The sequence below is a fragment of the Falco punctatus genome (genome assembly GCF_963210335.1).
Source record: "Falco punctatus genome assembly, chromosome: 15".
NCBI classification, from domain to species: Eukaryota; Metazoa; Chordata; class Aves; order Falconiformes; family Falconidae; genus Falco; species Falco punctatus.
This window is the reverse complement of record NC_137595.1, coordinates 5,871,418-5,886,613: the sequence shown is the minus strand read 5'-3', so window position 1 is coordinate 5,886,613 and position 15,196 is coordinate 5,871,418. Positions and strand designations below refer to the sequence as shown.

The 15,196-nt window shown below is 37.8% G+C and overlaps 1 long non-coding RNA gene across 2 annotated transcripts in view; it reads right to left on the bottom strand.

The window, feature by feature from the left end:
* LOC308053849 overlaps nucleotides 1–15,196 on the bottom strand; it is a 38,844-nt gene that overhangs the window by 14,699 nt on the left and 8,949 nt on the right. For both annotated transcript variants that reach the window (XR_013923827.1, XR_013923828.1), the window contains one exon: nucleotides 1–15,196. This exon is cut by the window's left edge and continues 14,699 nt beyond it. This is a non-coding gene — a long non-coding RNA (uncharacterized lncRNA).

Here is a 15,196-nt window from a genome sequence, read left to right as displayed (position 1 = left end):
TAAGAATAAGATAAAATGTTATTATAGGGCCATTGATCTTCTGTTACCTAAAAGGAGTGAATATAGGTGTCACAGCTGACAAAGTGTTAAGCTATCCCAGCCTATGCAAAGCTCAGTACAAAAGAGTGAAAAACAGCCTTATCAGATCTTTTCCCAACTTAAGGGGGAAGGAAGGGAAGGTGTTCTTTAGAACCAACAGGACTATAAAAGGTTCCCAAACAAAACAAAGCTTGGATGACAGCTGTAAGTGCATACTCTATGAAAGTGTAGATTCCACTTAAAAAAAAAATAAAAAAATTGCTTTCAAGCATCAAGTCTACTTGCCAATATCACAAAGTCAGATTTTATTACCTAGTTATGAAGTCCTAATACAGAAGCTCTGGAATAAAAGTGTTTGCACAAAATCATCTATAGAGACCCCACAAGTCCAGCTGGAATGATATCATTCAAAGCTTAGAGGACAGGCTGTTGCAGGAGCTTCTTACAGACTAAGAGTACCAGTGCGTCTGGGTGGCACCTAAGTAATACTCATCCTACCGACCTGTAGCAGACTGGCACATGTGAGCATAAAATCCTAATGCAGCTGTCCTAGTACTTAGTACAATTTGCAGTGCAATTTTGTTTTTATGCTACTCTTGATGATGATAATAATTGATTCTTTCCTCATGTGGTTTGTGTTGATCTTACTTTTTCCCCTTTACCCTTTGTTTTCCTTCCTCTCCCAGCCTGCTATAGTGTGAAGATCTATCTACCACATGCCTTTTACTGCAGAGGTACAGCAAGCCACTACAATGCATACCTCGGGGTTGTTTTTCGTTCCTTAACTACCAAATCCAGTGGTAAGTCTCTTTGAATCAGTGCTCTTTCTGTTTTGAATAAAGTTTTAAAAGATTTAGTATGAAGCTTACATACAACACTTGTGTCACATTCAGTGCTGACAGTTTTACCAGAGTTAGAGCAATCCACTGACATAAGTAACTTGGAAGTAAACTGACATATTCTACCTATTTTGATTTCTTTTGTGTTCCGGCCCATGAATCATTCAGGAACTGACTGAATATTCTCAGAACACACCTTGTTTTCTCTCTGGCAGGACTTACTTGCACACTCCTCTTTCTGCCACCTGGTCAGATGACTTTGTGCGATTCAGTATGATTTCAATGAAAAAGTGGGAACTATTGGCTCAGATAAGGTGTCTCCTCTCTCCTGTACAGCTGTGCTTAAAAAGGGGACTCGTTGAAGAAAAATGCCATAAGGGTGCCCATGTGTACTCTCTGTTGAAGGAATTCTGGTTTAGGAAGAATTATTGCAGTATAACATCATAGAGCACGGAAACAAGTCCTGAAAAGTGAAAAGCTTGTTTAGCCCACCCACACTACCCATCAGAGGCAGAATTCACCTCCTGCATCATTCTGACATCTTTGTCCAACTCGGACGCCCTCCATGTGTACACCTGGCAGTCTACTGTGCCATGAGAGCACAGAAGTGTGGTGACAAACCCAGGTGCCTGGCCAGTGCCATGTAACCGGTGGGTGCCAAGGCATTAGATGCGTCCTGGGAAAGGCTCAGCTGTGGGGCTGCTGCCCAGGGTGAGGGCATCTTGGAAGAACTGGCACTGACTGCTAGTGATTTTGATTCGGCTATCAAGACACTGGGCTAATCTAATCTTAAAACTCTCCAGGGAGAGGGATTTTATATTGCTGTGTCAGGCAATCTATTACAGTGCTACTCTCTCTTTTGTTACAGAGTTTTTTCCATTGCCCCTCAGTGTATAAACGCCTGCAGAGCAATGGGGCCAGCTGCCAGGATTTAGCTGCAGTCCAAGGAAGGTGGACGCTGAATGAGTGACCATCAAGTATGATGCTACCTTTAGACTCTGGCACTGGTATTACTAAAGTTTTCCTAAGTTTCTTTTATTTTTCAAAAGCATAGAATATGAGGGAAATCATACCAGAATGTTTCTTGTGAGCGCAAAATCTGTTTGGTTTCTTTTCTTTTTTTACAGTAGGTGATCACGTTGTGGGGAAAGAAAGGACAAGCTGGCACCCAGTATGCAGAAACACCCTACCCTCTATTTATTAATCTATATGCCAAATAAAATAAATAGTACTGGCATATAAAGAGCATGGGAAAGAAATGTCAGAACCAGAGGTAAGGCCAGCCCAAAGTCTGCTTTCTAGCGAAGGCTTTCTACCAAAAGCCCTTCTAACACCTGCTGTGTGGGCTGTGCTACCCACTAGTTCTTGTTGCTTTTTATTGAGATTCCCAGGAAAATAAACATCTGGTGGGTTCTGACAAGCCAAACATCTTTCCCACTAATTTCATAGCTCTGATGTATGTTCATATACTGGTAGTGTTTTCTTTACCTTAGGGAAAACACCTCAAGGTAATACAGGTGAGTTTTGTTATGGTCTCCAAAAGATGTCTTATATATCTTTATTATTCCATATAGGTTATGATTTACCCGATGTGAGAAGCACAACGTTCACATGTGCAGCGACATCGCTTAAACACAGATGCTAACGTGGGCTCTTCAGAGAGCAGCTGTTAACAGATTGCATCTCAAACAGAAATATCTGACAAAGCTTTTATGGCTAAATAGCCATAGATGAGGGTCTAATAAGGACCTTCTAACTTCTCGGCTGCTTACAAACAGCTTAGATAGAAGGGTTTTACAAATCTTAACTCATATGCTTATAGATTATTGGGTTTTTTTTCAATATTTATCCTAGCAGAAAATCAATCATACTGTTAATTATTCAACATAGTGCCTTTCCTTGGCAGGAAAATTATCAAAATACAAGGAGAACTATTATTTATGGGCACGACTTTATATGGGAAGAATTGATGCTCAAAATCCATTTTAGGTTCTTTTACTTACATCTCTCTGGAAGCTCATTTGAGGAAATGCATTTGGATGCCATTTGTAAGCCATTTAGGATACAGAATTTTGTTTCCACATAAGCCCTTAGACAAAGGAAAGTGCACTTTCATCACACGAGTGATAAACACATACAGCCCCTCTCATGGGAAAATGAATTTTCTTTTCTTGTCCCTGTCCCTAGTTTTAAATGCTAGCTATGGAACGGAGAAGGCACCAGCCAAAGACTGTGCTGAAGTGAAATCCAGTGTGTGAACAGCCCCATCAATTTAAAGTATTCAAGGTAAGTCAAGCCAATCTGTTGCAGTGGAGCAGTAACATCTGTACCATGTTCAGCTTGAGTAAAAGACGTGTTTGTAGACTTTTATATTAATTCCAGCAATTTGAGTCTTGCATTTATGACCTCTATGTGCTTTCCAGATACTGTGGTTTGGGGCTGGTTGTTCTTTGGTTTGGGTTTGTTTGGTTTTGGGTAGGTTCTTTTTTCATAAAAATCCATGCTTTCTGGTCAATGAGATTGAGCAAATCGACACAAAATAAAAACTAATTAAATAATGTGATTAATAATTGTTTATCTCTAGAGAATAGATTATAAAAAAAATAAAATAACTTCTGTCAAGATGCAGTCTGAATAATAAATTATCGTAGCTTTTGGCTACCAGTAGCCAGCTACCAGCTGAGTCAAGATGCACCCTCATTTCCTGCTTGCTGCCTTTGAGCAGCAGTTATGGATTAAGTCTGACAGTGTGAAAATAAATGGGAGAGTGTAGCTGGAGCCAAGCATTTATCAAGCCCCGTTGTACTCTATGCAAGGCAAGTCTGATACAATTTAATAAGATAACAGAAAACTTAACACTGTCTTCAGGATGTCAAAATATGGATTTATGCCTTGTACCAATGCTACTATTGTTAACTTGATGAATTTTAAACTATTTCAAGTTCTGGATTTAGCATCCATAAGTCAGTGGTGCAATAGGAATAATTTTCAGATACAGAACCGAATACTTGTGCATATATACATATACTCAGAACTGTCAGTTATCATACAATGGAGGGAAGAACTGGAAAAACATTGGGACAACAGCTCTTCTCTCTCATTATAGGTTACATTGCACTTTGCATTCTCCAAATGCTTTGTTTCAAGATGTTTAGCAACTAAACCTGTAAGTGCAGGAAGAGGGAGACCAACAACAAACTAAAAGAACATTTCCTTACCTTTTCTTTGTTGCCTTTTTGAAATTGGATATGTCTTCACAGATCCTCTTTTCTCTGTTCTTTATTGCATTTAAAGTCAGCAAACATGGGATGCCTTCAACAGGAAGGTTATTTTTCTAACCTCATTGGTTACCAAACCCGAAACTAAAGGAACATCCAAACTTGTGGGTTTGGTAAGTTTTTGTTGAAGGACGCTATGAACTCTTGGAGCAAAGCACACACGGGCCTGACTGTTGCCAGCAGCATTTCTCTCCAATGAGAGAAAATGAAACAACTGCAGGTAGGTTTTATCCCTGTGTGTAATAAATACTATCAAGATATCAATCATGAGTTAAGATAACCTTTTGGACTACATAGAAAGATTCCCTGTAGTCTCTCAATAGCTATTTATCATTCTTTTCCACAGTGATTTTGACCCAAATGGATTGTTTTCTTCTGCTACTCTATGCCCTAGTCCATCTTTAACGTACACTACGGCATTATCTGTTCTTGAGAGTGCAAGGACTTTGACAAATGTACTCCAGTCATCACTGCTTTTTCATACTAGATATCTATTGATTCTTATAATATCAACTTTCATGACTTGCATCATTTGTCAGAATTCCTCTGTTTAGTTTTAAAAGCCATCTACATTGATACACAAAAAATTCAGTTTTCTCACTGGTTTCTTTCAGCATTCTTTATGGCTCCTTTTATCGATCGTATCTCCATCAGTTCAGGAAGGACGTGCCCCAGTTACTCTGGCTATTCAATGAAGTAGCACAGGACTGGGTCCAAAGCTTTTCCAGGGTCAGGCTTTTGTACTGAGCAGAGTGAAATGGACTAAGTAGGTGATATTCCTGAGCCCAATTTCCAGAATAGGAAGCTATGTTTAATACAGAGAAGTCAGTAAGTATTTTTTGTCAGAGAGGAAAGGAATGGCTATGCCTTGATCTATTTCAGAGATGATCAAAGAACAGATTAAAAGGCCTGAAAGCTCTGTTCAGCCATCATTCATCTGTGTGCTGTATAACAATGCCACCATGCTTCCCTCCTGCCTCGCTGCCAAAGAGGTAGATGGGTAGCTCAACTTAGACCAGCTTTTTTCCCTTGTGATGGTACTTCTTCCCCCACCATTCACATGTTTTCCTAACTCCATGCATAAAAGCTAATTGAATTTATCTGGTAGCACGTGAGTATATGCTTCAGGTTAAATGAAATAGGTGGCCAATAATAGGTGCAGAACTTTCATCAAATATAAGGGCTGCTTTTTGGATGGGGTGAAGGCTCTTCTTCATGCATACTGGGATGGAAGTAAGGAGGCCAAAGAACAGGGAAGATTCTCAGTGAAGTAAAACAGATGCAGTTTTACTGCATAGCATTTCTTGTAGCCAAACAGCAGTTCACATCTTATGCAGCAATGAGCAGTCTACTGTCTGGAGACCATCGGAGAAGTAACTTGGAAGCTAGCATCGTAAGGAATAACATTTAGTTGAGGAGATACACAACAGTCACACCTTTTAATCTGTTTAAGAATGGGGCAACTGAGCAGCTATTGTACATGCAGGAACTGCACCTTCCATTTAGTTAGTCTGTTCTTTGATTGACTTACTGGCTTATTGGCCTGCTAAAATGCTAGCCCCTGATTAAAATTAATAGATGATTTTCCAGTACTATTTCATATAATAAATTGCCCATAATAAAATGGGTTTTTTACCACCAACTATTGTGATGATTGCTTCTCTGGAGTTTGATGTATGAGGCATGAAGCTATATTGCTAAAATCTATTTTAATAAAAGGAAGTTAAAATTTTACTATTGTTAAATGCAATTTTGTATTAGCTTATAGCAATAGTCCAAAGTATTAAGAAATTAGAGCAGGTCTTCCACTTTAGTAAAAGTGCCAATACATCTTGTAGCTGTGAAAGCTGAAAATCCTTTTCTTTGTTACGTTTGTGCAGATTCCATTTTATAATTCCATCAAAACATCTGCTATTAAGAACAGGTTAAAAAAAGAAAGGTTATAGACACTAATTCAGTTCCATTGTAATGAGAGAATGGAAATAAAAACCAATGAGATCTATAATAGAAACTTTTCCGTAAGTTCAACGGTGCCTCGCTTTTCATTCATTATCCAGTGGCTTGGAAAAGCACTTCTCCAAAACAGATGCTGATCTTTTAACTTTTGGTGAACAAATTTCTCCAACAGAGATCTGTAAAAGTTGTAAGGAGACCAAAGCTGACAAAAAGTTGAGGGCGGTAAGTGGTGAATAATGGCATTTCTCCAGAAGAAAAATAAAGCACAGGCAAACCAAGATGCTCGACTTGGGTCCGTGCAGTGTGGTAAGTTGGCACCAAAGAACAAGCTGAATGAGGTCTTTATTTCCCTGAATGGACCTGTTCATGGCTGTCATGGTCAGAGGGAAGAAAACCAAAGTATGCTTTATTAACAGGTTTTTCTCTCCTCTTTGTAATGATATTAAAGGAGCCAAATTCTTCTAATTCAGTTTGGGCTAATCTTTATGTACTTCATTTTAGTTTAAAGGAGCGCCAAGGCTGTTACATTGGGATTGTGGGCTAAACACTGAGCTGAGTATGGAGACAGTCCACAGTTCTATAGAATTATGAGTTAACTGCTTGTTCTTCTGTCTCATTATTTTAAAAGTGTATTTCTCTGTTGTGGGAGAGTACTATCAATACTGCCTGAAATACTTTTTTCTTTCCTCACAACAGTAGAAAAGGCAAAAGTGACTGGGGTCTAATATCTCACTTGATCTCTTAATGAAAAATGGATATGGTCAAAGTTATACCTCTCCTGGTAAAAATATGACAAAAGTTTTTGACAGGGAACAGGTAAGTTATGAATCAGGAACACCCAGGGGAGAAGTACAAGTTAGTGGGGCTCCAGTGACTTGTGCACTTGTAAGAAATATTATGGAACATGTTCAGTTGTTAACCATGTGAAATCGAGCTGGTGCTGTATTTTCAGGTCACAGATCAGAAACCTGTAACCACCTTAGAAAACCAAGAAAAGTCTTAAGAAGAAAAAAAGAATCTGATGAGGGCTGTTGCAATGACAATCCAGTCCTGTGTGTTATATCCAAGACAGCGAAGGAATCAATGCAGTATGATGTGCAATTCAGAGTAATAGTCAACATTATAGAAGGTGAGTGATAAATTGGAACGGCACAGAATGGAGCAGGGAACAGTGGCCAAAGCTGAACATTGTGAAGGGATCAAATATTGTATGAGATAATTACCTGAACAGTCTTCAGGTGAAGCTAATGAACTGTTCAACTTATTGGGAAGTCAGATAATTTAAAGAGCACATACTAGAAAAGTGCTCGTAACAACAGACTGGCAGTCAGACTTTTTTATTTGAACAATATTAGGCTGGACTAGCACCTCACCATTTTACTGTGACGTACAATAGGCCACTTCTCAGATTACAGCTCAGAGACAGAAAGAAATAGAAATAGTAGGATTTATAGACAGCAAATAGTCATTTTTCTATTAAGGGACAGTCAAACTCAGTGCAATGTAAGGGCGAAATCAATATGCTATGACTCATAAACCTAAAGGCAATATAAAGGAAATATGGGATGATTTAAAGGTGAACTCACTATAATGATCACTTGATTCTGAACACAGTAAGTAATGTAGTGGTTTCAACAGCAAAGATGAAAAGTTTATAAAATGTACTAAACCTCTCAAAATCCAGAGCTTTTTGTTGAGTCACAACACAAAATCCTTTGTAAGAAAAAAAATCAGCCACCTATCGGATCCTTCACTGTTCTGGATGTCTTCCCCATCTTGAATTTGTGTCTTCTTTCAGGAAGAACTGGACTATTAATAATTCCTTCCTTGTTTAATTATTCATTAAAAGAATTATTGTGATTTCAATTGTCCACTTCACAGGATCCATGCAAATGAAGGTAAGAAACTTTCCTTCTAATGATTAACAATTTCAAAGTAATATTCTGTCTGGTCTTTGGGGGTTTTTTTGTGTTTGGCGTTGGTTTTTTGTTGTTTTTTTTTACTGTGAAATGCAACCTCAACCACATTATGCATGGTTGAGGGAATTTTACTTCAGATTGAGTTTAATCTGGTCCCTGGGACTAGAATCCCATTAACAGCTGGTGCTCCACCATGTGAAGCAAAGCACAGTAAAGTGGTGAAAGTGAGTTCATATGTATGTAGATTTCTTAAGATTGAAGTACTTAACATTATCTTGAGATAAAGTAAACCAAGTAATGGAGTAAAGATCTTGAGATCTTGAGCTACTCTGAATCATTGAATTCAAATGCTTATTCTTTATTTGAAAAAGTTATCTTCTCTTTATTCCTTTATGAAGCTGTCAGGTCTGAATAATCTGGTTTTAAAGGTAACAAATGGTCTGAATTATAATATAAATTTTATATTTATTTAAAATTATTAAAAAACAGAGTTAAATTGTAACTCCTTGGTCTTGCCTTTGAATGCTTTTATTAACAAGAATAATATTTGTTTGCATTGTAGCATACAGGGACCCTACTTAAGATCAGGGAATCTGCTGTGCTAGTCACTGCAATACCAGAAAGAAAAAGTCATCCCAAGTTGCATACCAAACACAAGCCAGTTATTTGTTGATATCTGCAGAATTTTAAGGTGATAAATACGTTAATTCCCATAATGGGTATACTCTGTACACCGGAAGTCTTACCTTTGCTAATTTTATTTTGGGAATAGTAACAAAGTCTTTAAAAGTGAAACTAACAGGGAAATAACAAAAGATACATCGGTTTGGGGTTTGGGTGTTTTTGTGGTTTGTTTTTGAGGAGATAAAATAGTCTTAAGTGTGTTTGTTCAGCCAAGTGGAAGCCATAAAGAGGGAAAGAGCAGCATATAAGCAAAAGGTACTTATTTCTCCCTGAAAAGCCTGCAGGGAAAACCCTGAAACAGCCTTGTATGTGTTTTTGTAGGAAAGACCTCTAGACTGTGAAGAACAGAACAAGACAAAGAACAAATGTGCTTGTCCCTAACTCCAGTAAATAGCTGAACAAGCTGAGATCAGAAGCTAATCAGTGGTGGCACTTGATGTATCAGTGGCTCATGTGAAATGACGAGTTGGAGGAAAGGCCATAAAGGCACATGACAGTCAGGTTATCTGTGAAGTGACAGAAATGGTGGGGAAGGAAACGATGCAAGGGGAGGAAAAGAGAAATGCTCCTTGCAGAAGCACTTCAGATGGCTGTCAGTAAACCACATCTGTACTTGTAGAATCTGCAGAAAGATGTTGCAGGTGTAATATGAAAGCTGGACAAAACTGCAGATGAAATACGGCCCGATGATTACAGAGCTGAGATGTCCAAGCTCAGCTGCTATCCAGGTAAGGGACCTCAACACATTGAGCGCAAGAATGGTTCCCCCTGGGTCCACTTAGCTCATGGTCCTGTCTCTGAGAAAGACAAGTTGCAGATTCCTCAGGAAGAGGAGCGATATATAAACAGCAAAGGCAAAGCTGGCAGTACTGACCACAGAAATAACTTGGGGAGATTTTTGGGGACGGGGAGGGCTGACTAAGAAAGCACAGCTAAGCCAAACTTCTGTTGGATACCTTTTGCCCCTTCAGTTTTTCACAAGAGTGCAGCTTGAATAGAAAGTCAATAGCTCTCTCTCCCCTATCCCTTTTCCAGATCATCTCAAAGGAAACTGCTATTCTGTAGCTCCCTAAAGAATTACCCAGTAAAATCAAGAAATACTAAACTTAGCAAAGGTAATGTTTCTGAAAGCTAATGGAGGAAGGGAAAAAACCAAAACACAAATGCAAGAATAACAGGCCAGTTTTTCAAGCACACTGTAAGGAAAAAGGCAGAGATACCAGTTTCTTATCATTGTAGGTCACTCTTCAGTGCTTCGTCTTGATATGAATAGATCCCTCAATAGTTAACTTAGCCAAGGGAGGATTCAGATCAATCCTCCTCACTCCAGCCATGCCTTCTTCTAAATCAATAATGGCTGATGAATACCTCTGCCAAGCTCACAACACAGACACAATGGAAATCCTGCTCTTTTAGAAAGTGCCTTTGCAAGCTCTTTGGATAAGGAGTGCTTTACTGCTTCTCCGCTAAATCTCAGCACTGAAGCTGAAATCCTGATGCTGCTGCCATTCTGCAAAAGCATCACTGCACTGGTAACCTGCACCTTTCTGCTCTTTGAGGATTTAGCAAGAGCTGTTTGAATTCATTTGGAAATGAATTCAAACTCACATTCTATATAGCTTTCATCTTCAATAAAGTCTAGGTTTTTTGAGTTAGACTCTGCTTTCACAACACATGCAACTTTGTTTTTCAAAGTATCTCTCTGATAATTGGAGATGTCCTAGGGGTTTGGGTTTTTTTAGAAGTTTAGTGTTCTGTAAGCAATGCAAGCTATTGGAAAAAAAAATTGAGTTGGGGTTTCATTTTCTGAAAAATAGGAAAAATTAAAAAGTTTGAAAGTTCAGTTGGATCTTGCAGTTCACATTCATAAATCAAATCTCTTAATTGCACTGAAGCACTAAAAGTTAACTTGAAAGACAGGATGCACTTTTTTGAGGATTCAATCATTTTTGATGTAGCTATTCCCAGTAAAAACTATGCCTGATTATACTCTACAGTAGCATTGCCCATAATTAAAATATTTAACAGGCTACTTTTTCCAAAATCCCCAATATTTAATAATAAATACCTCTTTTCAACAGCACATGAATCTACAATAATAAAATAAAACTGAAATTACAAGCATACCACTCTAGACTATGCAAACAGACTTGGCTGTTGTAAGTATAGATTTACAGCTGGAAGGATGCATTCTCCTTGAAGCTGTTTGTGCAACCTACTTATCAGAAGAAAGAGATTTCCTGGAGATTTCCTTTAATTAGCTGTAACAAGCCATTAGTAAAACAAGCAACTAAACCCATAAGTATATAAGCTATTAGTCTTCTAACACAGTTTATAAAAATAATAATTAAAAATATATCCTAAAATTCAATAAGGGAGTGACCAGGTTCAGTGATAATCATTTCTGTGTGGACAGCACTGTTTATAAGAGTCTATGAAGAGAAAAGTTAGCAGTCTGCCAGTAAAGATAACGAGAGGAGAGGAAAGACATGATCCATATTAATGTGGTTTACACCCCTCCCTTTTTAAGCTTCTGAAAAGCTCCACTTACTCCTGTGGCAATTAGGAGTAATCATTGCTGCCAATGATGTATTTGTACTAGTTCAATACAATGCAATGTCATTTCCAAAAATTCTAAATCAGATGAACTTTGAAGTTTGAAATGTAGCTATTTTACTTTGTTTACCAGAGTAGCCCTGCCCTATGTGATTTAAATATGAATTGCGAGGTGCGCTTCCAGTGGATTACATGAGGCAATAGTTGTGTTTCTTCTATTAACCATAATGAGAATTGCATGACTCATTCCTCTCACACCAGGCTAAAATGTACCCCTGTGGTTCTGTACTATGCACATTGACTTGAGTGAAGCTTTGTATAGTAAGATTTAAATTGTAATAAGTCATTATGTCAACCTTTTTTGCTGGTATTTTACATAACAAGTCTACTGCATGGTGTACAGTAGGCTAACTGCAGGAAATCCAGGAGGTACGATAGGTTGGCAATGGGTAGGTATGAAAAAAAACAACAAAACCAAACCTACTACAAAAACTTCTCACAAAATCTGAGCATGATCATGATTCCAAAAGGCTGATTTGTGTACGTATGCACGTGCGCACTTATTACAGCCATTATCATCACTCCATACACTCCTGAATTCATCACATTTAGATATATGTCCTTACTTGCTTTTAGTGGGAAGACTGTCTTGTTTATATGGGCTTGAGGTGAATGATTGTCAAAGTATTATTTTTGAAAACTGTTTAAACATTTAGACATGCACACGTGCATGCACACACAGAGAGCTGTTTCCTAATAATCCTTTTATCAGCCTGAAGCTGAAATAACTTTCTTTCTTGCAGGGGTCTGTTATTGAGAGTTTCTTATTAGTAATTAGATGCCGACATTGATTTCATTAAAAATATGCATGGTCCCAAAGAGCTTTTGATTTATTTTTTTTTAATTGCATAACATGTAGAGTATAAATATAAACTGTTTTGCTCAGAACTATACCTCTTTAATTGCTTGAATTAAAGGGATTTCTGGATCAGCATTATTTCTCATTTTTCAGTGTATATTGGTGGCATATTACCAAGGTACCCTGGAAACCACTACAGCCGGCTGGGGCTGAAAGTGAAGTGGAAAAATTATTTTTGTGTTCATTGTAAAGAGTTCAAAAAACACTAATAAACCCCTTTAGCTTTACAGTAGTAATGCAATGGCTATTTTGTATAAATCTAACTGTAGATAAATATCTCTTCTTATTATAGTAATTACCTATACAGGACCTAAAGATTTAACTATGTCTTGAGATAACATTTGTGTCCAGTGACTTTAATATAAAGACAGATCTTGTTAATTTATGCCAGAAAGTACACAGATTCTAAGCCTAGACTGTGGCTCTTTGGTGTCAGGTTTTTAAAGACAGAGGTTAACAAAACTCTTCATGAAACATACATACATGCTCACACACACTTTTCACTACGTGATTCTGCATGAATCCACAAAGCACTATTCTTCCGACCAGTTTCTAAATTCTGGTGTTGCGTATTTACATATCCACAGCATCTGTGTTCTAGCTGAGAATTTAGTATCAACAATTAAACAGTTTAATACTAAACGAGTTGTGGAAGTGGGACCAGAGACTGACAAAAAAATGAGACTGATAACTGAAGCTTAAAGCTTCTTACAGTCCATCAGAGTAGCTCATATTTCTCTTACATTTGCACTCTTGCTTCTCTTAAACATTAAGTGTTTCCAAAGTGGACACCAGAGGCTGTAATTGAAAGCTACAGAACCAGCAAATATCAGTATCTAATAGCTGGTGTCCTTCTCCCTTTTCTCCCCTATTACATATTGCCTTATGAAACAGTGTCAATGAACAAAAGACCACATAACTCCCTTTTTATTTCCCAAACTCATCCTTAGATGTATGTTTTCTCACCCTCCCAACAAACTGTTATGGATTTTAGGACTGGTTTGCTTGTCTTTTTCACTGGCAGCTCTTGCAGCTCTCATTAGTACAAGAAAGTCTAATTGTGCTGGGCAGCTCTGTCTTGGCAAGAAACTTACAAATTATACGTTAAATGGGAAGGAATCTTGGAAAAACCTGGCACTAGACATCATCACTTCTACTCTTAGTAGGCAAGTTTTTCTCAGGTGAATGATGTGCTTTACTACTTAGCTGAAAAAATTCTGTTTGTTGGGGTTTTTAAGCCTTCTGCATTGTGATAACAATTATGGTATATAAAAAATATTCTTATAACTAATCAGAAATTAGTGAGAAAATCAGTATGAAATTTAAAGACAGATTAATACAATAGAGAACCAAGCAATTAGTTTATGCTCGATCTAGTGACTCAACATCTAGCTTGTTATGTCTGTTTATTTTTTGTATCTGTATCTTGATTCAGGAGCAGGCAGGGAATATAGCTGTACTTTTTACTTTTTCTGTAGAATTCACTTAAAGAAAAAAAGAAACAAGCCACCACCAAAACATAGGATTGCAGACTTGCCTTTTTTTTTTTCCTAAGATCATAAATTATTTAAAGTTCCTTCATCTTCAGAATGCCCAGATGAATGCATTGAAATATTCAGAGGCTAGAACTTAAAAGATTATAACGGTGATTCAATAATTCTTGCCAACAACTGAAATAATAATAATGCTCTTTTCTTTCTATTTAAACTATGAGGAATTAATTTTTTCTCTCTTCTTTTCCCCCTGTATCAACAAAACATTTAAGATATATCAGTATTAAATGAAAGGAGATAAATATAGCTGAAATGCAAATATATGTTATCAGTCCATTTTTATTTTCCTTGGAAATCCTCTTTTGCTTTTTCCACTCAGTTCTCTACACTTGAAAAAGCAATCTTGCTTTATGTCTACACCGGTAATTAAGTCAGGTATTCATATTTTTTCTGTTACTACTTTTCTTGGTGCTTATTCGAGAACTTTGTTTGCAAAGTTGAATATACAAGGTTTCCTTTCAGCACTTGCATTGATTTTCTTTTAACAGACAACAATCTGTACATAACATGGAAAAATAACATGCAGCCAGTACTTAAATGGCAAAATCAACATTCTCATTCTTCTTCTAATGACCACTATAAGCAAGCCAAGATCCAACAATACACCAACAGGAGAGTCCTTTATTTCTCAAGTATCAATGATACGGTCACTGGTTAAATACAACAGATGGCATTCCCCACCCCCCCCACCCCCCCCCGCACCTAAAAAATTAAGAAACAGATTCAAATGGAAGCTCTTCAGCTTTTTTTTTCTTTCCTTAGTAGGCTTTTCAGCATACATGAGTTACCTGAATTCATGTGCCTGTTCAAAAATGGGCTGCAAACACATTAATCCAGCAAGGCATGGAAAATAAATCTTAATCATCAATTAAGATTGTCACTATAGTCCAGGTAGTTGAGATATGGATATGCATCTCAACACTCTGTGCATAACCTGGCAGGAATATAAATGACAATGTATCATAACATTTTGTGTATGCACCTTTAAAAGTTATTGTGTCACACCCTTCTGTGTGAAGTTGTGTAAAATTAGTCCAGAGGTGCAATGTGTGTGGATGGAGAGGAAGTTATCAGAAAATAGCTGAAAGGAGGGTAAATTATACACTGAGAGACAGTGTTTAAAAGCTTTCTAAGGTCTGATAAGCTCTGCAGACTGACTGTCTGGCTAAACCTGCAAAAATGGATAAAACACAAAAAGTCTGCTGAGTCTGCCTGAAGCCACCAGTACACAGTAGCACCAACAGTGGGTTGTGCCACTCAGGCCACATCCAAGAACATGGTGGCTGCTGTACCCAAACAAAGATGCCGATGTTATATACTAGGCCCCTCAAGTGTCTTCCACACCTACCTAGAAGCTGCTGGCATCACTGCGGCTGTCCACGTGGTGGGCCTCCCAGCTTTGCTCCATCCATATTACTGTGGTTCATCCCGTGCGAGTATGTGTAGAAGTGAA